The following is a 23,855-nucleotide window of genomic DNA, read 5'->3' on the forward strand; positions in this document are numbered from 1 at the left end:
GGAAGTAGGTCGGTGGACGCTCGAGGGGCCCACAAGGGTGGGGGGAGCGCCCACCTATAGGGGGCTCGCCGGGCACCCTCGTGGCCGCCTCGCTTGTTTCTTGACTTCCACTCCAAGTCCTCTAGATCACGTTTGTTCCAAAAATATCGCTTCCGAAGGTTTCATTCCGTTTGGACTCCGTTTGATATTCCTTTTCTTCGAAACACTAAAATAGGCAAAAAAACAGCAATTCGGGCTAGGCCTCCGGTTAGTAGGTTAGTCCCAAAAATGATATAAAAGTGTAAAGTAAAGCCCATAAACATCCAAAACGGGTAATATAATAGCATGGAACAATCAAAATTATAGATATGTTGGAGACGTATCAAACATTCAACTGAATAAGAAACAAACATGCAACGGTAGAGAAATAAAAGGAAAATAAACAGAAAGAACAAAAGCAACAACTGCAGACAGTAGAACATAACATTGCATGCTATTACAAAAGAGTCACTGATTCGGGAAAACTATATTGTCAGCTTACAAACCAAAGAAGAACATTTCACCAAACCATCAACAACAAGATGGTCGCAAGCAGTATTACAATCTAAAAAATCGTCTAGAAACAATATCTATATCTCAAAACTAAGCAGAGCCTTCGATCTTCCATTGCATCTCCCAGAAACTCTAAGCCTTCACCTGTACAAAAAAATAGGCCAACACTTCAGTTTAAGTGGGCAAAGAATAAAACATTACGTAAGCATCAAAGGAAATTCAGAAAAAAGAAAAAAAAGTAGTAAGACTCACATCACCAAAGAATTTTGTAACAATAGTCTTGTCAACGCTGTTGAATGTACTGAAATACAATTCATTAGCCAATCTAATTCTTATGTTGTCAATATTGGCAGGACCAAACATATTTCCAATTGGGGTCCTAGGAGTCCAATACTTCAGATATATGATAGAGAAAACACCACAATCATGGCTGAAAAATGAGACGACAATAAAATAAAATTAAACCCTAATGATAAGAAAATCAAAAAGAAACTTAACAGAAGGCACACTGAAAGAGAAAAGAGAAGAAGTACCAATTATCTTGCTGAGTAACACTAGGATACACAATACCAAAATTTTCAAAGTCAATACGGTTGCGCATGACAGGAGTCACAACCTGATCCCACATGGTTATGAAATTTTCAATCTGCATCGAAGACAAAGATCACTAGTCTAACTAACAAATAAAAGTTTGATACATCGAATGAATCACTAAAAAAAAGAACTAAATTTTGAATAGCATTGCATCACGAACTTCCTGGTGAAAATGAGACTTTGGCCCATAAGCAAAATCAAGAAATGCGAATGCCCTCTCCTTCAAGCAAACAACGAAAGTAAACCAATGGTGATCCCAAGCAACAGGGAAAAAAGCTGCAAAAACAACAACAAAAGTAATATACATCATCAATGAATAGAACATGAAAAAGAGGCAAACTAGAAGAAGGGGAAATGAGCTGAAAAGAAGAGACAAAAAACTACTTACCAGATTACTTCTCCACATTGCAAACGCACTATTTGCACCATGAAATGCATTAGCTACAATCTCAACTCTAACATCAGTCAAAATGGTTTCCCGAAAAAGCAAAAAACAACAATTACATAGAAGAAAATCGAATACAAATAAAAACCAAACTTAAATTCTACTATAACTTACCCCAATGTAAGAGAAAAAGAAGTGCTTCTTTGAAGCTGATGATTGAGATTGCTTGAAAAGATAACGAGAGACACACATAATCAAGAGATTATCCATATCTTCTTTGGACTTCAAGGTTGCAAGATTTCAGTAGCTACAATAAGCTCGTCATACTTAATTGCTTCATACCTAGGGGCATATAGAAAACCGAACCAAAAATTAATTCAACCTGAAGCTAAATAGAAAGAATTAAAGAAACATTAGACCTACAAAAAAGAGAAGTTACATAAAAAACCTACAAACCTATGATAGCCTGGATTTTGCCTTCTCTCTTTTTCTGGACGTTATTTGCCCTTGCTTTGGATTTGAGTTTTTGGAATCAATTCAAATGGACTTAGCACTTGGGCATGCCCTTGACTTTCACCCAAGTGACCCATCTACCTCTCATTCAACCATATATCTCTGCAAAACCCCAAAATGACCCAAGGAATATTTTTCATAAAAGAAAAATATTCAATTTCTCTTCTGAAACTCATTTTAGAAACTAGTGCTCCAAAGCAACCCTCATTTTTATTGCTCCAAAAATCCTGAGATAATTCCTGAATATTATTGAACCTTGGCCCACCTCCCTGAGCAAAAATATTGCATGACTTTTTGGAATATTTTTGCTACAGAAAATCATTTCACTTTTGTCCCAAAAATGCACTTTGTACAGCAAGTGCAATTTTGTTTGATCCAGTGGAGCTGGTTTTTCTTGAGCCTCATTACCCTCCTAAGAAATCCTCAACCCTAGAATATCATCCCTAATGGCCTTCTAGAAGCCCTCCAAACTTGGCGACCAAGTTTCTGACCAAAAACTTGCCAGCAAGCTTAAGTCATATCTGCTCGGCCTGTCATTGAGTTCTCAGCTTTCCTAGACCTAACACTGCATGAACAACAGCCCAGACAAGGTTTGGCTGAGCGTGGGCGTTGTTCTGACCATGCCAGCATGGTGACCGCATGTGGACATGGGCTCTGGCATGCATTCGACGCGCTCTACATCATGCTAGTGCCTCTGTTCGGCGCGTGCTTGAGCGAGAGCTCGCCGACGACTGCCACGCTGCGCCACCAGCCTCGACTCATCACCTATGATCTCTCCTTGGCTCTTGCCGACGCCGAAGACACCTCAGCAAGCACAGGCACATCGCGGCCAAAAGCCACAGTGCGCTCGTGCCCCTGTCTTCTTCTCCCCCTGCTTCATGTGCTTTGTCCGCGAGCGTGGACAGCTCTCGCGTGATCGCTGAGCTCTTCCACCCCTATCTGGCGCCCATTGTCGTCGCTCGCCAGCTTCCAAAGAACTCCAGCGGCGCCACATATCCCCCTCCTCCTCCGGCTATATATAGAGCCCCTCCCTCTGCTCCGAAGCCTCACACCGCACCTCTCAACCACAACAACCCCATAGCTTAGCTGCAGCCCGGCCGGGTAGGCCTCTGGCCGCCGTCCCCGACCAGAGATCGCCGGCAACCCCCGCAGCGCCTCCACCCTGTTCCAGAGGCCCTCGAGCTCAACCAACCCCCCAGGCGCATCATTGGAGGTCCATTGGTGTCGCCAGGAAGCATTGGAGCCCCTGGAATCGCCCCTCGTCGTCGCCTTCTTCCTCTCCGGAAAGTCCCGACCGCCACCGCTGCTCACGAGCTTGATCGCAAGCAGTTCCAGTCATCCCGCGACAAGCCACGCGTACAGGCAGGTGCGCCGTGACCCCCTCTCCACTTCTATCCCTTTGGAATCTCCCTAGAGCCCCTCCTCGCAGGCGTGAGCTCCGGTGAAGCGCCGCCGTGCTCTGTTACCTCTCCCCCCCTCTCTCTCCTGACCGGTGGGGCCTGTTGTAAGCCTCTCCACTCGCACCCGAAGTGGTACGAGTGGAGGCGTATTCTGTGTTTACGCCATCGACGTCACCCCGCCCCCAGGTTTTCTGTTTTATTATTTGAAAAATTGACCAGAACTTTGACCAGTGATAACTTTTAACCTATGAGTCCAAATGAGTTGATTCTTTTTGCATTGTGTTTGTTTCAAAGAGCTCTAGCAGCACACCAAAGCGTGGATTTTTCCTTGCTGTCTAGAATTTCTATTGATTTTCATAATGGTTCTTAATATTTTGTTTTGTGGTTTTTAAATATTTTCAGAGGGAGAGACTTGTCTTGAAGATAACCAGGAGGAGTGTGAACCTCCTCTTCACTAAGGCAAGCCACACCAACATTTGGATGGTGTCATTTCAATATCTATGATTTTCCTACTTGAACATGAGCTATTTTTCATGCATTTAAATTAGTTCAATCAATATGGTTTAATGCTAGTTACTTTGTCATGCTTGAAATGCTTGCTTAAGTTACTGGTTGAATGCATGAACTTGTTTGGTCAAGTGGTATAAAGTTTTAACTTTGTGAAAATGCTTTGATGTATAATGGTAGTTTTGTTTTATAATTGGACTTTCATATAAATTATGAGCTAATAAAATGATGCATGATAATAACCAGTGAGGTAGAATCAGTAAGGTTTGATGGCGAGTAGTGCAAGAAAATCATTTTTGATGAGGTTGATCCATTCATGTGAGTTGTATGCTTTGCATGTCGAATAGTTGCATGATCATGGCATCGTATGACTTGTGGTGATTTTATTTTTCAAGTTAAACCTGGTAATAATCCAACTTGAACATAATGTTGATCAAGTCATGGTGCCACTGAATCGGGGTTTCCTCAGTGTGACCACATTTACCTTTATGGGAAGGTCTTGGTTCGGTCATTTGTCGTGCCTCTCACTAGTGCCTCCAATGAAGGAAGGTTATGGGCGTGCGGTACCCTGGCCCGGTAAGCAGACATAACCTTGTGTGCACGTTTGTTTTTATGGTACCTTGTCCCCATTTGGGACCGGTTTTGCCACGACGGTGGTCGTTGATGCCTTTGGTAGGCATGGGGCCACCCATGACTTAGCCCTGAGAGGGAGTTGGTCGGAGTTGCCGAGAGAGTGTCATGGCTAGGGAAGGGTTTCGTCGGAATAGCGTTGGTCCACCCGAATGAGATGTCGAGGCCAAGGATTCCGTGGTGTGGGTAAAGTGCGCTACCTCTACAGAGTGTATTCAAACTATCGATAACTGCGTCCTCGGTTATGGACACAACTCGGTAGTAGGTCACACCATGGATCAACATTTAGAAGTAATCTTGCACACTAAAGATTTATTGTTGGCACTGGTTTTGTGATGATTTGTGGGCTCATGAGATGATTGTGAGTGTTTGGCTTCAGTTGTGATCCGGGTATGATCATAGTTCGGTTACAAGGCAACCCGTCTGGTAAGCGAGTCCGAGGGACTCGGTGCACAAGTTGGTTTCACCGCATCAGTAGCATTACTTGCATTGCATTAACCTGAATAATTTTCATGATATTGTTTGTCATTATTCTTATGATTGTTGTGAGCTTGCAAGTACATTCAATGTACTGGCCTCTTGTGTCATGCCAGATTTTAGGCAAGTCGTATCGGACCGGAGAGCTTCCCGTGTCTAGATCGTGTCCACATCGGTGTCCCTGTGCTATGGAGTTCCACTTTGTCGTCGTTCCGCTGCCGTGGAGTTTATGTGATCGAGGCCCCTTCATGTTCATTAAATAATGTACATACTGTTCAACCGCACCGTGTGTGCTGCTTGGCCTCTCAACTTGATGTAATCTCAGACTTATGTTTCCGCTAGCATCAATAAAGTGGTTGTTTCTGTATCATGTTGTTGTGTGTTGCCAGAAGACTTGATCTCTGGGCTGGCAATCCAAGGTAAATTGGTTGCTCTGAACCGACGTGCCACAACGCTTGGTATCAGAGTTGTGCTGATTGTAGGACACCCTAGATCATCAGTGCGTTAGTTGAACGCTAGATAATTCCGTCTGAGTGTCGGTAGTCATAGAAATTGATTGTTGCATTGCATGCATTTTTATCTGTTGTTATTACTAACCGTCTGGTGGTTGTGAGTGTAGATGGCTCCAGTTCCGATCTTGTACCATCCTGAGCCAGCTCCGTACACATCGCTGCACTTGCTTCAGAACGTGTGGCGACGACTCTACCCAGAGGGTGCTGATCTAGTGTATCAGGTGTATCGTGAGCATCTGGTCGGTTCGTTGTATGAGTACTATGTGGAGGTCACTCTACACCACAGTTCCCCTTCCGGCGCTACCCCTCGTTCCTCTAAGGGTGGTTTTGCTTCTACGCCATCTCAGGCAGTCCAGTTTGCTACAATCGAGGCTCTTGTAGACTTGTGCTACAACGAGGTTCGCATGCACACCGACCCAGGTTTCTATTACTACCCATCTATGCACGAGAATGGGCATATTCGCTTTCCTCTTATTGATCTGTCATGCGATTGTCCTTCTAGCCACCTTTCTTGCTATACAGCCCTTGCTGCCACTCAGAATAGGAACCCTCCGCCTACTGTTGGTTTCACTCCATACATTCCTCCAGCCTCTGTTACCCGGATGACCACTCAGGGCACCACTAACCCTTTGGCAGTGACCCCTCTGCAGTGCCCCTGTTGTGTGGGCTTCCCTTGTCACTACTCCTGCAGCTCCTATGCTTAGATCCCATCCCACACCTGCCCCTAAGGGAGAGTCCTCGAGGCAGTGCCGTTGTGTCTCTTTTAACCCGGAGGTCTCTACTATCAGTTCAAGATCTGAGTCCGGCTCAGGAGAGGAGCCCACAGCAGCGCCAGCCGAGCAGTAGATTGCTAGAGTACCACCTTCATCATGAGGATGATGTATGGATGTAGTCATACGTGTCATGATGCTTAGTTTCATGTATGAGGGTAGTGAACCCGTCATGATGTTTATCTTTCATGTTGCGTCTATGTATAATTATGTTGGAACCTTTTTATTCGCCTTGGTTTCTTTTTGCTGTTTTCTTCTGGGATTGTCACTGGCTTTTCCTCCCATTCTTGGATATTTCTCATCGCGGTTGCTTTGTATTGGGAAAATAAATAATAGGATGACGCAGGGAGGCAGCAGCAACCAAGCTTGTGAGGATGTCCCTCTTTGTCGCTCCGCAAGACAGGCAGGACATTCCCCCGAGCCGTACCAGCCACCACTACCTCCACCGCCACACCCGCCATCCACTAAGAAAATCATGTGTATGTTTGAAGAAAGAAGGAACAACAATCTGATAGAGCTATTGAGAAGTGTGCAAGCTATGGTTGGATAGAATGGAAATCAGAATGGTCATTACTCCAAGCTGTCAGATTTTCAGAGGACCAAGCCTCCCAGTTTCAGTCAGGTTATTGATCCTTTGGAAGCCGATGATTGGTTGAGGATCTATTGAGATGAAACTGGAAATTGCTCGTACTGAAGAAGGAGACAAGGTTCCGTTTGCAACACATTATCTTGAAGGTGCTGCTGCTATATGGTGGGATAATGCTAAGGCTATGTGGCCCGCGGACGAAGAGATTACTTGGACCAAATTCAAGGATCATTTCCACAAGTATCATATTCCCGTCGGGATTATGAAAATCAAGCAACACGAATTCCTCACTCTCACTCAAGGAAGCCTGTCAGTAAGTGAGTAACTGAACAAGTTCAACCATTTGGCCCACTATTCTCTTTGTGATGTGGCCACAGAAGAAAGGAAGGTCGGCAGATTACTTGGAGGACTGAACCAACACCTGAGATGCATTCTCAGTATGTTTGATTTCCCGCATTTTCAAACCCTGGTGAACAAGGCCCTCATAGAAGAAAGGGAGCACAAGCTCATGCACCGCTAATAATGACCACAAGCGCAAATTCGAGCCTAAGAAGGATATGCAACCAGTGTAGAAGGCTCGTACTTGGCAACAAACTTAGGTTGAGTACAAACCCAATTGGCAGCAGAATGTCAACAAGACCACTACGCAAGTCAAGAATGTCGTGACTAGTCTGGTACATGAAGAATGTCAGCACAAAAATTCCTACTTTAACTGTGGACAAACCGGACATTACGCCAGACAGTGCCCCAAGAACGGCAAGCCAACAACTCCATTCCGTCCACAAGTCAACCACCTGGAGCCATATTCTGTCCCAAGGGCCATCCAAGGACAAATCCATCACATCTCCACCGATGAAGCTCAAGAGGACCCAGAAGTCGTCATTGGTACGTTTCCTGTTAATAACATACCTGCAATAATTTTATTTGACTCTAGGGCTTCCCACTCTTTTATTTCATGGAGTTTTGTTGCCCGAAACAAATTTCCTTGCTCGATTTTGGGAAAGAATATGATGGTACAATCCCGGGGATCGGTGCTTCAAAGCAATCTGGTCTACCGTAATTTGGAAATTGATATGAAGGGAGTTAAGTTTCCAACGTCCCTGATAGTCATCGAGTGTGACAAATTGGATATTATTCAGGGAATGAATTGGTTAACCCAATATCAAGTATGCATCAACTGTGCGACTAGAGAAGTCACCATGGCAAGTCAGGAAGGTCGGACCACAAGTTTTTATGTCCGCAGAAGCATACCCAAGAAGGATATGGTTTTCACAGCTGTGGCTGAAGAACTGGAATTGATTCATGTGGTCAGTGAGTATCCATATGTATTTCCTAAGGAATTACCAGGAATGCCGCCAGACAGAGAACTAGAGTTTGCAATTGACTTGGTGCCTGGAACCGCACCAATATACAAGAAATATTATCGGATGCCTTCATCAGAATTGGTGGAATTAAAGAAATAGCTTGATGAGATGCTGCAGAAAGGATACATCCGTCCAAGCTCTTCACCTTGGGGATCACCCGCTATATTCGTGGACAAAAAGGACGACAGTCTTCGGATGTGTTTGGACCACCGATAGCTGAATGACGTCACCATCAAGAACAATTATCCACTACCGAGGATTGATGATTTATTTGATCAACTCAGTGGGACCATAGTATTCTCCAAGATTGATTTGAGGACCGAATACCATCAACTAAAAATCAAGAAGGAAGATATTCCCAAGACCGCGTTCACCACTCGGTACAGTCTTTATGAATATACCGTTATGTCATTCGGTCTCACCAATGCCCCTGCCTTTTTCATGCATATAATGAATAAGGTGTTTATGGATTTCTTGGAAAAGTTTGTGGTGGTGTTCATCGACGACATCCTCATCTACTCGAAAAGCGAAGAAGAGCACAAGGACCACCTCCGAGTAGTTTTGCAAAGGCTCCGCGACCATCAGCCTTATGCAAAGTTCAGCAAATGTGAATTTTGGCTCAAGCAAGTTGGATTTTTAGGGCATGTTCTCTCAGCAGAAGGAATAGTTGTGGATCCAAGCAAGGTGAAAGATGTGCTTGATTGGGCCGCACCCATGACAGTCTCGGAAATCCAGAGTTTCCTTGGATTAGCTGGATATTACCGCCGTTTTATCGAAGGATTCTCTAAGATTGCCAAGCCGATGACAGAGCTCCTAAAGAAGGATAAGAAGTTTGAATGGACTGAGGACTGCGAAAGGAGCTTCAAGAGCTAAAAACTAGACTGACGTCAGCACCAGTATTGACTCTTCCCGACATCTACCGCAGTTTTGACGTCTACTACGACGCCTCCCGAAAAGGTCTTGGATGTGTACTCATGCAAGATGGCAAGGTTGTGTTCTATGTATCCCGACAACTACGGCCTCACGAAGGGAATTATCCAACCCATGATTTGGAATTGGCCGCTGTGGTGCATGCTTTGAAGATTTGGAGACACTATCTTATTGGAAAAAGGTGTCAGATATTTACCGACCATAAGAGTCTCAAATATATATTCATCCAACCAGATTTAAACCTTCGTCAGCGAAGATGGCTCGAGTTGGTCAAGGATTATGACCTCGGGATAAATTATCACCCGGGTAAGGTTAATGTGTGGTGGTCGATGCCCTCAGCCGCAAGCCTGCCAGTCTGAATGATCTAATGGATTCTTTGCCTCCTGAACTTTGCAAAGAAATCCCTTAGCTCAGTTTGGTAATAGTTGATGCCAGTCTTGCTAGCATATTGGAAGTTGCTCCTACCCTCGAGGAAGAAATTCGCAGTGCCCAGGCAGATGCCAAACCACTACAATTGCATGCCAAGCGTATGCAAGAAGGAAAGACACATGATTTCTCTAAGGATCAATAAGGTACGCTAAGGTTTCAAGGAAGGATTTGCATACCCAACCAAAAAAATCTGAGAAAGAAGATATTGGCAGAAGCACACAAATCTTCGTATTCAATTCACCCAGGTGGCACCAAAATGTACGAGGACCTTTGTCAGGTATTCTCGTGGGATGGAATGAAGAAAGATATCGCATATTTTGTGGCTTGTTGTGATATATGCAATAAAGTAAAGGCGGAACACAAAAAGCCCGCCGGACTCCTTCAACCCTTACCCATATCGCAATGGAAATGGGATGATGTCTGCATGGATTTCATCACCGGTCTACCAAGGACCCACCGAGGAAAGGACGCAATATGGGTCATGGTGGACACATTAACGAAGGTAGCCCACTTCCTTCCCATCCGGACCACCTACCGTGCCGATCAACTTGCATAGTTGTATGTGTCCAGAATTGTCAGTCTGCATGGAGTGCCAAAGACAATCACTTAAGATAGAGGATCTCTCTTTACTTCAGCCTTTTGGTCCCGTCTACATCAAGCCTTGGGGACTGCCTTGAAATATAGCACAGCTTATCATCCCCAGGTAGACGGACAGACTGAGCGAGTAAATCAAATACTTGAAGATATGCTCCGAGCATGTGCTTTGGCCCAAGGATCCAAGTGGGAAGATTGTCTGCCGTACGTCAAGTTTTCCTACAACAAATGTTTCCACACCAGCTTAAAGATGTCACCCTATGAAGCCCTATTTGGCCGTAAGTGCCGCACTCCACTAAACTGGTCTCAGACCGGAGACAGCTGTATTTTCAGGACTGATTTGATGATGGAGGCTGAGAAGCAAGTCAAGGAGATCCGAGACAGACCGCAGTTGGCCAAGTCACGACAGAAGAGCTATTATGATACAAAGCACCGTCAGGTCAGCTTCGAACCTGGAGAACACGTGTATCTCCGAGTCACCCCTATGAAAGGAGTTAAGAGATTTTAGACCCGAGGAAAATTGGCACCCAGATATATTGGTCCGTTTCCATTCATGACCAGAGTCGGAACAGTTGCCTATCAGTTGGAGTTGCCACCGGAATTATCAGAGCCTGGATTTTGCCTTCTCTCTTTTTCTGGACATTATTTGCCCTTGCTTTGGATTTGAGCTTTTGGAATCAATTCACATGGACTTAGCACTTGGGCATGCCGTTGACTTTCACCTAAGTGACCCATCTACCTCTCATTCAACCTTATTTCTCTGAAAACCCCCAAAATGGCCCAAGGAATATTTTTCATGAAAGAAAAATATTCAATTTCTCTTCTGAAACTCATTTCAGAAACTAGTGCTCCAAAGCAACCCTCATTTTTATTGCTCCAAAAATCTCGAGATCATTCCGGAATATTCTTTGAACCTTGGACCACCTTCCCGAGCAAAAATATTGCATGAATTTTTGGAATATTTTTGCTACAGAAAATCATTTCACTTATGTCCCAAAAATACACTTTGTACATGAAGTGTATTTTTCTTTGATCCAATGGAGCTAGTTTTTCTTGAGCCTCATTACCCTCCTAAGAAAGCCTTAACCCCGGGAGATTAGCCCTAATGGCCTTCTAGAAGCCCTCCAAACTTGGCGACCAAGTTTCTGACCAGAAACTTGCCAGCAAGCTTAAGTCATATCTGGTCGGCCTGGCATTGAGTTCTCAGCTTTCCTAGACCTAACACTGCACGAACAACAACCCAGACAAGCTTTGGCCAACCATGGGCGTCGTTTTGACCATGCCAGCATGGTGACCGTGTGTGGACACGGGCTCTGGCATGCATTTGACGTGCTTTATGTCGCGCCAGTGCCTCTGTTCGGCGGGTGCTCAAGCCAGAGCTTGCTGACGACTGCCGTGCCACGCCACCAGCCTCGACTCATCACCTATGACCTCTCCCTGGTGCTCGCCGACCTCTCCCAGCACGGGCACATCGCGGCCAAAAGCCACAGTGCGCACGTGCCCCTGTCTTCTTCTCCCCCTACTTCATGTGCTCGTCCACGAGCGTGGACAGCTCCCGCGTGATCGCTGAGCTCTTCCCCCCTCTCTGGCGCCCTTCGTTGTCGCTCGTCAGCTTCCAGAGAACTCCAGCGATGCCACGTATCCCCCTCCGCCTCCGGCTATATATAGATCCCCTCCCTCCGCTCCGAAGTCTCACACCGCACCACTCGACCACCACGACCCTGTAGCTTAGCCGCAGCCCGGCCGGGCAGGCCTCTGGCCCCCGTCCCCAACCAGAGCTCACCGATGACCGCCACAGCCCCTCCACCCCCGTTCCAGAGCCCCTAGAGCTCAACTAACCCCTCAGGCGCATCACTGGAGGTCCACTGGTGTCGCTTGGAAGCATTGGAGCCCCTGGATTCGCCCCTCGCTGTCGCATTCTTTCTCTTCGGCAAGTCCCGACTGCCACCGCAGCTCGCGAGCTTGATTGTGAGCAGTTTCGGCCATCCCCCGACGAGCCACGGGTACAGGAAGGTGCGTCGTGACCCCCTCTCCACTTCTATCCCTCTGGAATCGCCCTAGAGCCCCTCCTCACCGGCGTGAGCTCCGGCGGAGCGCCACTGTGCTCTGTTTCCTCTCTCCCCATCTCTCTCCTGACCAGTGGGACCACTGTAAGCCTCTCCATTCGCACCCGAAGCGGTACGAGTGGAGGCGTATTCTGTGTTTACGCCATCGACGTCACCCCGGGGTTTTCTATTTTATTCAAATAAATTCAAAATTTTGACTAGAACTTTGACCAGTGATAACTTTTAACCTATAAGTCCAAATGAGCTAATTCTTTTTGCATTGTGTTTTTTTCAAAAAGCTCTAGCAGCACACCAAAGTGTGGATTTTTCCTTGTTGTCTATAATTTCTGGTGATTTTCAGAATGGTTCTTGATATTTTGTTTTGTGGTTTTTAAATATTTTCAGAGGGAGAGACTTGTGTTGAAGATAACCAGGAGGAGTGTGAACCTCCTCTGCACTAAGGCAAGCCACACTGTCGGTGTACTAGAGTAGGGGTACCCTAGTATCCCGAACTTATGCACGGGCAGTTGCAGCACCCCGCGGCAAGGCTTGCCGGGCGACCGCCAAGATCCTCCATGGCTCCTTTGGAGCCATTCAAGAACAAAGTATTCGAGCCAAGAGACAAGACCTCGGCAAGAGGAGCTTGCCGAGAAGGCCAACCAAGGCATCTCAAGGAACTTGCCGCGATGCGCCACGCGTCCCAGCAAGGCCTGGTGAGCGACAAGCTTCCGGGCGCGACAAGACAGCAACCACGGCAAGGCGCTTGCCGTGGCAAGTAACCATCCTGTACCCACACTCCAGCGCATCCACCAACGTGTCGCCCTGGGCCTTTTCCAGGCGCGCGTGGCGGGAGGCTGTGCAGCCAGCGGTGCGCAGTGGCATGCGGCGCTGACAAGACCGCCATCGTGGTGAGCGGTGGCGTCCCTGACGGTCCCTTTCTGCACTGTTTGGGCGACACAGACGGGCATTTAATGCCCTTGTCCCCTGCCGTCAGGGTTAGGTAGGATACACTGTGCAAGTAGGTATACCAACCGCAACTCCTTTTTACGTTTTTACCCTTATCTACGTTGCCACCTGTCGGTGACCCCTTTAGCATATAAAAGGAGGCCCACGTGCAACATAGAGGAGGTTCGGAAGGTTCGGCTCATTTCGAAGCCAGAAGAACACTCACGCTCGGTCTGGTAGCATTCGGCGCTCCCGAGCAAGAACACCATACAATCAGACAAGCAGCAGTAGGAGTGTTATCTCTCCGGAGAGCTCCGAAGCTGGGTAAACTGCTCGTGTGCTTCACCTCGATCCGCTCTTCGTGCGATCTCTGCCCCCTGCCAAACCGAAAGGGGCTCGGTCCGCCGGTCCCATAGGTGTTCGTGGATTAGTTTCCCCGACATTTTTGGCGCGCCAGGTAGGGGGCGTTGAGATTGTGTGAATCCGATCCGGCATTCACACGAGCTAGATCTTCAACCTCTTCATCGACATGCCACCGAAGAAGAAGGCTTCGGTGGCAACTGCTCCGTCCGCGTCGATCCCACCACCATCGGAGCAATCAGGTGATGGGGCAGACGCCGGCGGAAGAACGGGCGTCGACGAGGAAGCTCACGGTTCTGCCAGGTCCAAGGACAAGGCTGCACAGACCTCGGCGTCCGTACATGCACCGCGCCCATCTCAGGAGGCGCAGGACCGACAGCGTCATGGTATTCGCAGTACCATATGCTTGTTGGACCAAGATCGAGCTGGTGGATCCGGGGGTGCTCAGGACCAGCATGCACGCCTGCGTGCTGGCACGAGCGAGATACGGTCGCCCAGACGGGATACTACTCCTTCTAACGTAGTTAGAAGTCCGAGCATATCCCGCTCCTCGCACCGTTCGCCACTGCCATCCACCACTCCAGCAGAAGCTTTGGCGCGAGCTCAACTGCTCCTGGATTACCCTCCAGCGGAAGACAAGATCGACCAATGGAGGGCCACTATTCAGAGTCTCATCGGCTTCGCCAACGGCGACACTCCACGGCAGCCGAGTGCATCGATGCCGCGGCAGGACCGCCAGGCGCGAGCCGGTGGCGATGAAACCGGTGGGGGTGCAACCACCGTGAACTCTCCACCCCGAAGGCCAAGATCGCCGACTCGCCGGATCCACCTCGACAGCGACTCCACTGCATCGTCGGATCCACGAGCTCGCCGCGATCAGCGCCAAGTTCTCCATGAACGACAGCAAGAAGACGCTCGTACTCGCATCGAGCGCCGAAGAGAAGTGCGATGTCAATCCGACAAGCGCGCTGGGCCCTCTGTTGACAAGCATGCGCCAGCGGAACCAGGCGACTTGCCGTACGCGGTAGGTTGCCCTGCGTTCACTCGTGAGCTGCGGCAAGTCCAGTGGCCCAGCACGAAGAATTTCAAGCCAGACGTACCGGAGAAGTACGACGGCAAGACGCATCCGTTGGAGTTCCTCAGCATCTACACCATCGCGGTGCAGGCTGCCGGGGGACGGGACGACAAGATCCTTGCCAACTACTTCCCGCTGGTGCTCAAGCCCAATGTCAGATCCTGGCTCATGCATTTGCCGGACAACTCCATATCCTCCTGGGCTGACTTATGCCATCAGTTTGTCGGCGCCTTTACGGGCGGCCACAATCCTCACGGCCAAGAGAGCGACCTTCATCTGCTCGCCCAGAAGGAAGGAGAGCCCATGCGCAAGTACATTCAGAGATTCAGCCGCGTACAACACAACATCCCAGATGTCCACCTAGCCGTGGTAATCAGCGCGTTCCATCAGAACATGCGAAAGCGCAGGATGCGGGAGGAGATGGTGATGTGTAAGATCAGAGACGTGAGTGAGCTATATGCCCTGGCTGACAAGTGTGCACGTGCTGAGGAAGGGAGGAAACTCCCCGGAGAGAATACAGGAGCAGGAGGATCTGATAGTGAGGATGCTGCCCCGGCAAGGAAAAACCGGCGGCGGAGCGATAGGAAGAAGAAAGGCAAAGAGGTGCTAGTCATTGAGCAGTCCGGCAAGGAAGCCAAAGCTGGTAGCTCCGGCAAGCAGGTTGCCGCAGGCACCACCAACCAGGCTGTGGCGGTCGCCGACAAGTAGGACGGCACCAACAGGCAGTACTGCAAGATCCACCGCACCAAGGGCCATGACCTCCAGAGCTGCAAGAAGGTCGAGCAGCTTGTCGAGCAGCAGAAGGCTGAATACGAGCGGCGCGACAAGGAGAAGGGCCAGGAAGGTGCTGGAGGAACCGGCAAGAAACGCCCCAGCCGAGGAGGACACCGCGGCAAGGCCAAGCAGCGGCAAGGAGACAAACCTCCCCGCGGCCACGACAAGGATGAAGATGACGACGACGATGAAGATATGGATGATGACGAGGCCGATGAGCAGGAGTTCCAGAAAGCCACAGAGGTCCTGTGCATTGACGGTGGTGCTTCTCTGCATACTTCACACCGCCAACTCAAGCAGTGGGTGCGGGAAGTCAATGCGGCAGAACCACCCGTCGAGTCACGCAGGCCTCTGAAATGGTCCAGCACGCCTATCATCTTTGATATTGAGGACCACCCTGATCGCATTACTGCGGTCGGGTGCTTGCCGATGTTGGTTTCACCAACCATCCGCAACCTCAAGGTCACTAAGATGCTAGTTGACGGTGGGGCCGGCTTGAACCTGATCTCCTCCGCGGTACTCCAGAAACTCCAGATCCCTGACAGCGAGCTCGAAGAGACTGACACATTCCAAGGAATCAATCCGGGAAGAAGCAAGCCGAAGGGAAAGATTACGTTGCCGGTAACATTTGGCAGCGAGTTGAACTTCAGGACTGAGAGGGTCACTTTTGACGTTGCTGATTTTCCATTGCCTTACAATGGAATACTTGGCCGTCCAGCACTCGCCAAGTTCATGGCATCCTCTCACTATGCATACAACATGCTGAAGATGCCAGGCCCGATAAGTGTCATCTCTGTCCCTGGCGACAAGAAGGATGCTCTTATCTGCGCCGACAAGATCTACCGGGAAGCAGCAGCCGCAACAGATCACAGATCACTTGCCGTTGAAGCTCCCGGGGGGAAGACGAAGACTAAGTCCGGCAAGAGTTCTGATGCCCACTCCGGCAAGCGCACCTCTTCGGAGTGCTGCGCTACCGTCGAGGACGCACCATCGAGCTCCACCGGCAAGAGTAAGAAGACAATGGTGGCTCCACCAGAGACCAAGAAGGTGTCCGCCAAGGAGGACGTCACTGGTGGTACCTTCACCATCAGTGCCACTCTCGACCCTAAATAGGAAAGCGCGCTCATCGCTTTCCTGCGGGCGAATGTCGACATGTTCGCATGGCAACCGTCTGACATCCCCGGTGTTCCCAGGAAAGTGATCGAGCACCATCTTGTTGTCTGTCCTCACGCGCGGCCCGTCAAGCAGAAAGTCAGGAAGCAGGCAGTGGAGCGCCAAGAATTCACTGCTGAAGAAATCAAGAAGTTGGAAGCAGCAGGCCTTGTTAGAGGAGTGCTCCATCCTATGTGGTTGGCCAATCCTATAGTCGTGCGCAAGGCAAACGGGAAATGGAGGCTTTGTATCGACTTTACCGATGTTAATAAAGCTTGTCCCAAGGAGCCATTTCCCTTGCCACGCATTGACCAGATTGTTGACTCCACGGCCGGATGTGACTTGCTTTCATTTCTTGACGCATACTCAGGATACCATCACATCTTCATGGAAGAAGAGGGTGAGGAGAAGACCGCATTCATCACCCCATGTGGCACATACTGTTTCATACGGATGCCTTTTGGTTTGAAGAATGCTGGTTCAACATTTGCAAGAGTAGTCCATGATGCTTTTGAGCCACAAATGCACAGAAATGTGGAAGCGTACATGGATGACATAGTGGTCAAGAGCAAGGACAAGGCAACTCTGATCCAAGATTTAGACGAAACCTTTACAAATCTACGCAAGATCAACCTCAAGCTCAACCCCGAGAAGTGTGTGTTCGGAGTCCCTTCCGGCAAGCTTCCCGGGTTCTTCGCGTCTCAGCGGGGAATCAAAGCCAATCCCGACAAGATCAAGGCCATTGAGCAAATTGAAGCACCAAAGCGTGTCAAGGACGTACAAAGACTTGCCGGTTGCGTGGCTGCTCTAAGCAGGTTTATCTCTAGGTCTGCTGAGCGCGCCCTGCCATTTTTCAAAATATTGAAAAAGGCAGGTCCAATGAAATGGACTCCGGAAGCGGAGGCTGCGCTGCAGGACTTGAAGAGATACTTGTCCTCCACTCCAACACTTGTCGCACCTAAGCCACAAGAGAAGTTGCTGCTATATATAGCGGCAACCAATCAAGTGGTTAGTGCTGCGTTAGTAGCAGAGAGGGAGGAGGATGATGAGCCGGCAACCACGGCAAGTGCATCCAGCGACAAGCAAACGACTTCACCGGCAAGCTCTGGTCCCGACAAAGATGGATCTGCGCAGACACGTGAAGAGGGGCAGAACAGAATGGTGCAGCGCCCAGTTTACTTTGTCAGTTCCCTTCTGCAGGGGGCTAGATCAAGGTACTCTAGTGTGCAGAAATTGCTTTTCGGCCTTCTCATGGCCTCGCGAAAGCTGCGTCATTACTTCCAAGCACATGAGATCACAGTCGTCACTCGTTTTCTGCTGAAGAGGATACTGCAAAATCCAGAAGCAACAGGCAGGATTGTCGAGTGGGCACTGGAACTGTCCATCTTTGGCCTCAAGTTTGAAAGCACTTCAACTATCCAAAGCAGGGCATTAGCAGAGTTCATAGCAGAGTGGACACCAACACCAGATGAAGAAATTCCAGAAACGAGCATCCCCGTCAAAGAAGCAAGCAAAGAGCGGTTGATGTACATTGATGGTGCCTTCTCGCTGCAAGGCGCCGGTGCCGGCGTGCTACTTGTCGCACCCATCGGAGAGCACCTCAAGTACGTAGTCCAGATGCACTTTCCCAAGGAGCAAGCAACAAACAATACTGCAGAGTATGAAGGTTTGCTTGCCGGTCTCAGGATCGCTGCAGACCTTGGGATCAAGAAGCTCATTGTCAGGGGTGACTCGCAGCTCGTCGTCCGCCAAGTGAACAAGAATTATCAGAGTCCGTTGATGGAAGCTTACGTTGATGAAGTGAGGAAGCTAGAAGAGCACTTTGACGGCCTGCAAATGGAACATGTTCCAAGAGCTCAGAATGACATTGTCGATGGCCTGTCGAAGTGCGCCGCACTAAAGTTACCTGTGGAACCAGGCATCTTCGTGCTCAAGCTAACTCAACCGTCCGTAACACCATCAACTGGACAGAGTAAGAAGAGGAAGTTGATTTCTGGTGACTACTTTCCGGCAGAGCTCCCCAAAGCCGCCGCCAAGAAGGTCCCCAAGATCAACACCAAGGACGCTGAGGAGCAGTCTGCTCCGGCAAGCCTTAGGGTTTGTTCCGTTGAAGCAGACGCTCCCGACAAGTTTTGCTCCGGCAAGCTTGCCGGGGAACATCAAGCTCCGGCTGAGCCGCAGGTTCTCGCCGTAGAAGCGGATGTTTCCGCAGTAGCAGCTATGCCTTTAGTCCTTGTTGTCGAGCCGCAAGCTCCAACAAGGGCACAGCAGATTGTCCGTTTCCTTCAGACAGGAGAACTTCCCGAAGAGCAAGAAGAAGCGGAAAGAGTAGCCCGGCAGTCAAGTATGTACCAGTTTGTTGACAACACACTGTACAGAAGAAGACTCAACGGCATGAAATTGAAGTGTATTCACCGGGAAGAAGGACAAAAGCTGTTGGCAGAGATACATGGAGGCATATGTGGTCACCACATTGGCGTAAGAGCACTTGCCGGCAAAGCGTTCCGGCAAGGTTTCTTTTGGCCGACAGCCCTCCAGGATGCAACTGCACAAGTAACCAAGTGTGAAGCGTGCCAGTTCCATTCCAAGCAGATACACCAGCCAGCTCAAGCTCTCCAGACGATCCCTTTATCCTGGCCATTTTCGGTCTGGGGGCTCGACATCCTCGGCCCCTTTCCCCGAGCTGTCGGGGGCTTTGAGTACTTGTATGTTGCAATCGACAAGTTCACAAAGTGGCCGGAAGTGGAACTAGTGAGGAAGGTGACAGCACAGTCAGCAGTCAAGTTCTTCAGGTCAATTGTTTGCCGCTTCGGGATCCCTAACAGGATCATCACCGACAATGGCACGCAATTCACGAGCCACACCTTCATGCAGTACGTCCAAGATCTTGGCACCAAGGTCTGCTTCTCTTCTGTTGCTCATCCGAGAAGCAACGGTCAAGCAGAGAGGGCGAATGCTGAAGTGCTGCGTGGGCTCAAGACCAGGACTTTCAATAGGCTGCGCAAGTGCGGAAAGAACTGGATTGAGGAGCTGTCGGTGGTTCTTTGGTCGATCAGAATGACACCAAATCGAGCCACTGGCCAGACACCTTTCGCTCTAGTCTATGGAGTAGAGGCAGTTCTCCCCACGGAACTCGTATACGGGTCACCTCGAGTGCTTGCTTATGATGAGCTCGAGCAAGAGCAGCTGCGACAAGATGACGCGCGGCTCCTTGAGGAAGACCGTCTTCAGGCTGCTGTACGAGCTGCTCGATACCAGCAAGCTTTGCGCCGCTACCATAGCCGCAAAGTTAATGCCAGAAGTTTCGAGGAAGGCGACCTTGTTCTTCGGCGCGTTCAGTCCACCAAGAATTCTAACAAGTTGACGCCGAAGTGGGAATGCCCTTACCGGGTGAAACGAATCACTAGGCCTGGCGCTGTCCGCCTTGAAACCGAAGATGGCATTCCGGTGAGCAACTCCTGGAACATTGAGCATCTTCATAAGTTTTACCCGTAGGGCGCGGTTGCCGGAACCCGTTCCGGCAACCACCTTTTGTACAAGTCTTGCCGATGTTGCATGTAATCCTTTGTACAAAGCCGGGCGCAGACCCCGTGCATAAGTAAAGCTCATGTGCTCTGCACATCTTGTCAATTTCATGCTTTCTACTTTATATTTGCATGCATTATCTGACACTTTGTGCAGCACTTACCCCCGGTAAGCAATAACGAGCCATAAGGCTCCATATCTTTATTTTCTCTTCTTTCTTTTTCTCAAAAAGGAAGGTTCCCTCGCACACAAGTTTGCCGGGGGGAAAGGAGAAGATAATGGCATGGACCAAGCGTCGCTCGAGGAAGTTTTGCCTTGCCGGGAAGCAAACGACAGAAAAGCTAAGTTGCCAAAGTTTGAGCGATCAGTTTTTAAATTTTGAAGTTATTCTCCTCGAACGACCATACTTTGTATGGAAAACCCGTGCGCGGAGGAACCAACTCGTAGCTAGTTGCGCCCTTACTTTGTTTCGAGTCCGCTCAACAATTTAAGTGAGCTGCGACTAGTTGCGACAAGGTTTCTTGTCGGAAGCAGCACCGCCAGCAGGCTGCTGATGTTCCGCACTCAGCGCTCGCGGCTAAGGTGCCTGCGCCGGCAAGTTCCCTAAAAGCGTAGGGCAAAAACATACAAAGGAAGGGATCAAGTAAAGGAAATAACATAGCAATCTCTACCCAAAATAGAGTTATATTACAAGATAGCTTGTCACAGCTCTAATAGATGTTCTCGTGACATAACCAACAGCGACAAAGAGAAAGAGAAAACGGGCGGCCTAGTCTACGCGATCGCCCTCAACCCTCTTGATCCCGCTCACCTTGTCCACAATGGGTGCGACAAGGGCCTTGAGCGCTTCCACGTCAGCATCCGGCGGCAAGGACTTGAGGACGTTGGTGAAGTTGAGGCCTGGTTTGCGGAAGGCCACCTTCATCAGCACCTTCTGGAGAGCCCCCGCGCAGATCCTGCGCGACTCGTCGGCCAGCTGCTTTGGGATCTTTTCCCGGAGTCGTTGGAGAGCCGTCGCCACGCCTTTGAAGAATAGGCTGAGCTTGGCGCTGGGTTGGAGATGCTCGTCGGAGGGAAACCCAAAATCCTCCATCCCCAGCTGCGCCAACTCCCCGTCGATGGTTGCGGCAGCATCCACAAGACCCTCAGTCCAATGCTCCACAGTCTCCCTAAAAGCGTCATGGGCGGCAGCAGCATTCGTCAGCAGCGCCTCGTCGGCCTTGATCTTCTCCGACAAGGCCACCTCCCGCTCCCTGGCGCCGTCCAGCGTCTGAGTCAAAGTGGCCAGCTTCAACTCGAGATCTGCATTGGAATCCTTGGCGGTGCTGAGCTCCTTGCTCCTCTCAGCGAGAAGACCCTGCAGCTCACCATGAGCGGCAGCATCCTTCTCACGCTCACGCTTGAGCACGGCAAGCTCCTCGCCGCTCGCCCTGAGATCTGCTTCCAGCTGCGCCACCTTTGTCTCCAGCTCCTTCTTGGCGGCCTCGGCGGCTGCGGCAGCATCCTTTGCCTCCTTGAGTGCCCCGCCAATTGCTTGCTCCTGCGCGACAAGCTCATCCTCGTGGCTGTCAAGGTTCACCTTGCGCTGCGCCAACTCTCCTTCTTGCGCGAATAGATTCTCGGTGACAAGCCATTGCTTCTCTTCAACTTCAGCCTTCTCGAGGAGGAAGGCTTTCCGCTCCTTGAGAAGTTGCTCTCGCTTCTCCGCCAGAGACCAGAGAGCCTCCTGCCTGAGACCCCGGAGCTCCTCTGCACGCTTCTCAATGTCCACTCCCGCCTTCGCGACAAGTGCCTCTCGAGACGCCAGCTTGGTTTGGCGGGCGCGGTAAAGAGACAGCAGCTTCTGCAGCAGCCGCTCCTCCTCAGGCTCGTCGCTGCTGCTGCTTGGCGCGTCGACCAGCGCCAGCCCAGCGGAGGCGGGCACCTCTTCGTCAAAAGTCTCCCCTTCGACCGGCACCCTGGAGCTCGACGCCCAGGGGAGCTTGATGAAGACGCCATCGCCGGCCTTCAAGTAGGCGCCGGGCTGGGGCTCTTCGGAGCCTGGCGCCACAGCAGCGGCAGAGGGATCGGCGGTCGGTGCAGCGCCTGGCGCTCCTGCGGCCTCGGGGCCGTCAGTGTGATCGTCGGATTCCTCGCCTGCTTCTGCGGCGGCAGCCTTGGCGGCCTCTTCGCCGGCGGGATCATCAGCACCGGCCCCTTCTTCGGTGGCGGCGGCGTCGTCATTGTTGCCACTCGCTTCCTCCTCGCCGGTGGCCTCTGTTTCCATTGGATTCGTGGCAGGTGGATCTGACGACCGAAGAAGGGAGAAAAGTCAAGTAAATGCTCAAGAAGAAAATCAGAAGAAGAAGAACCCAAGGGGAGTTTTCAGGCAAAAGGGTTACCTGTGCTAGGATCCACAGTCATGGTCTCAACCACTGGAGGATCACTGGCGCTGTCCCTTGCCGGAAAACCGCCCCTTGCCGGAGAACGCTCCCTTGCCGGGGAATCCTCCCTCGGCGGTGTAGTCGAAGCAGATGGCACTTCGGGAGCGGCCTCCGGGCCCTCCTGATGAGGCTGCTCTGCTCCTACACAAACCAACAGACAGATATCAGCAAAAGAAGAACACCCATGCGCGCTTGACAGCATGAAGTAAACCATACACTTACGCTGGGGGCTGCGCTGAGGGCTGCTTTGGGGAAGAGTTGCCTAGGTCCGGCAAGGTGGTCGCAGGCGCGTCCCCTGTTGCCGCGGTGGGTTCATCCTCGATGACAATCACCGGGACCTTGGCTCTCTTTGCCGCTCTCTAGGCCAGAGTCCTGAAAAGGAACGGATCCGGAATGAAGCAAATCAGATACAAGACACACCTCAAGAAGTGAAGAATTACAAGTACAATAAATAAACTTACTCTTCTTCTTCCTCGTCGGAGCTGAGCGCGGAGAGATCGAAGTCCGGCTCGCCTCCAGTGCGACGAGGCGGAGGAGAAGGCTCCCTTGTCCGATTGGCAGGAGCAGTGGCGATGGATCGGGAAGGCCCCGCTCCAGTTGCCGCAGCGGCGTAAGGTGCTCCCGCGGCAATAGTGCTTGCCGCGGTCGAGCGCGTCGTGCACTACGAAGGCTGTTGACTCATCTGTCGCCCCGCCACGTCCCCGGCCCTGCGGAGACGCCTTCTTGGTGGAGCCGGGGGCTCCGCTTGTGGTGAGCTGGCTGAAGGTGGGGAGGAGGAGGAGCCGATCTGCAACGGGTCATTCACGCCCTCGGCGGGCTCGCTCGACTCGGATTCAGGTCCGACAAGTTCCTCCTCACCGACAAGCTCTTCTCGCTCGGCAAGGTTTGCTGCCTCTGCCTCCTCCAAGGTGAAACCAAACACGCCCGCGGCAGCTGCTGCCGCTGCCTCCTCCAGCCTAGAGGCGATGCGCTGCATCTCCGCGTCGGTGGTGTCGCGGGTGAGGCTCTTCTGTTCGTCGGGGCGGACCGGCACTTCTACCAGGCTGTCGAAGAACTCCTGCACGACGTCGTCTGCGGGCTCTTGCCAAGTGGGGACGATTCCATGCGAGTCGCACAGCGGCATCATTGCGCGGATGCGGTCGAGCGAGGAATTGTTGCACAGCGAAACGACGCTCCTCGGCAGCATGAACGGGTGTTGGGGATCGCGCTTGAACAGCTCCAGAAGCATCGCGTCGAGCTCCAAGACAGTGAAGTTGAAATTGAGGCCTGGGCGCAGCCTCATGATATCCGCCGAGTTCTGGAACTCCCAGGCGGGTCTCCCTCTCTCCTGAAGG

General features: G+C 50.6%; 1 pseudogene; it reads right to left on the bottom strand.

Moving 5' to 3' along the window:
• The window catches only part of LOC123039359 (ent-kaur-16-ene synthase, chloroplastic-like), a 163,857-nt pseudogene extending 140,360 nt beyond the window's left edge, over positions 1 to 23,497 (bottom strand).
• Positions 23,498 to 23,855: the final 358 nt, after the last annotated feature.

The sequence above is a fragment of the Triticum aestivum genome, chromosome 2B, assembly GCF_018294505.1.
Source record: "Triticum aestivum cultivar Chinese Spring chromosome 2B, IWGSC CS RefSeq v2.1, whole genome shotgun sequence".
Lineage (NCBI taxonomy): Eukaryota > Viridiplantae > Streptophyta > Magnoliopsida > Poales > Poaceae > Triticum > Triticum aestivum.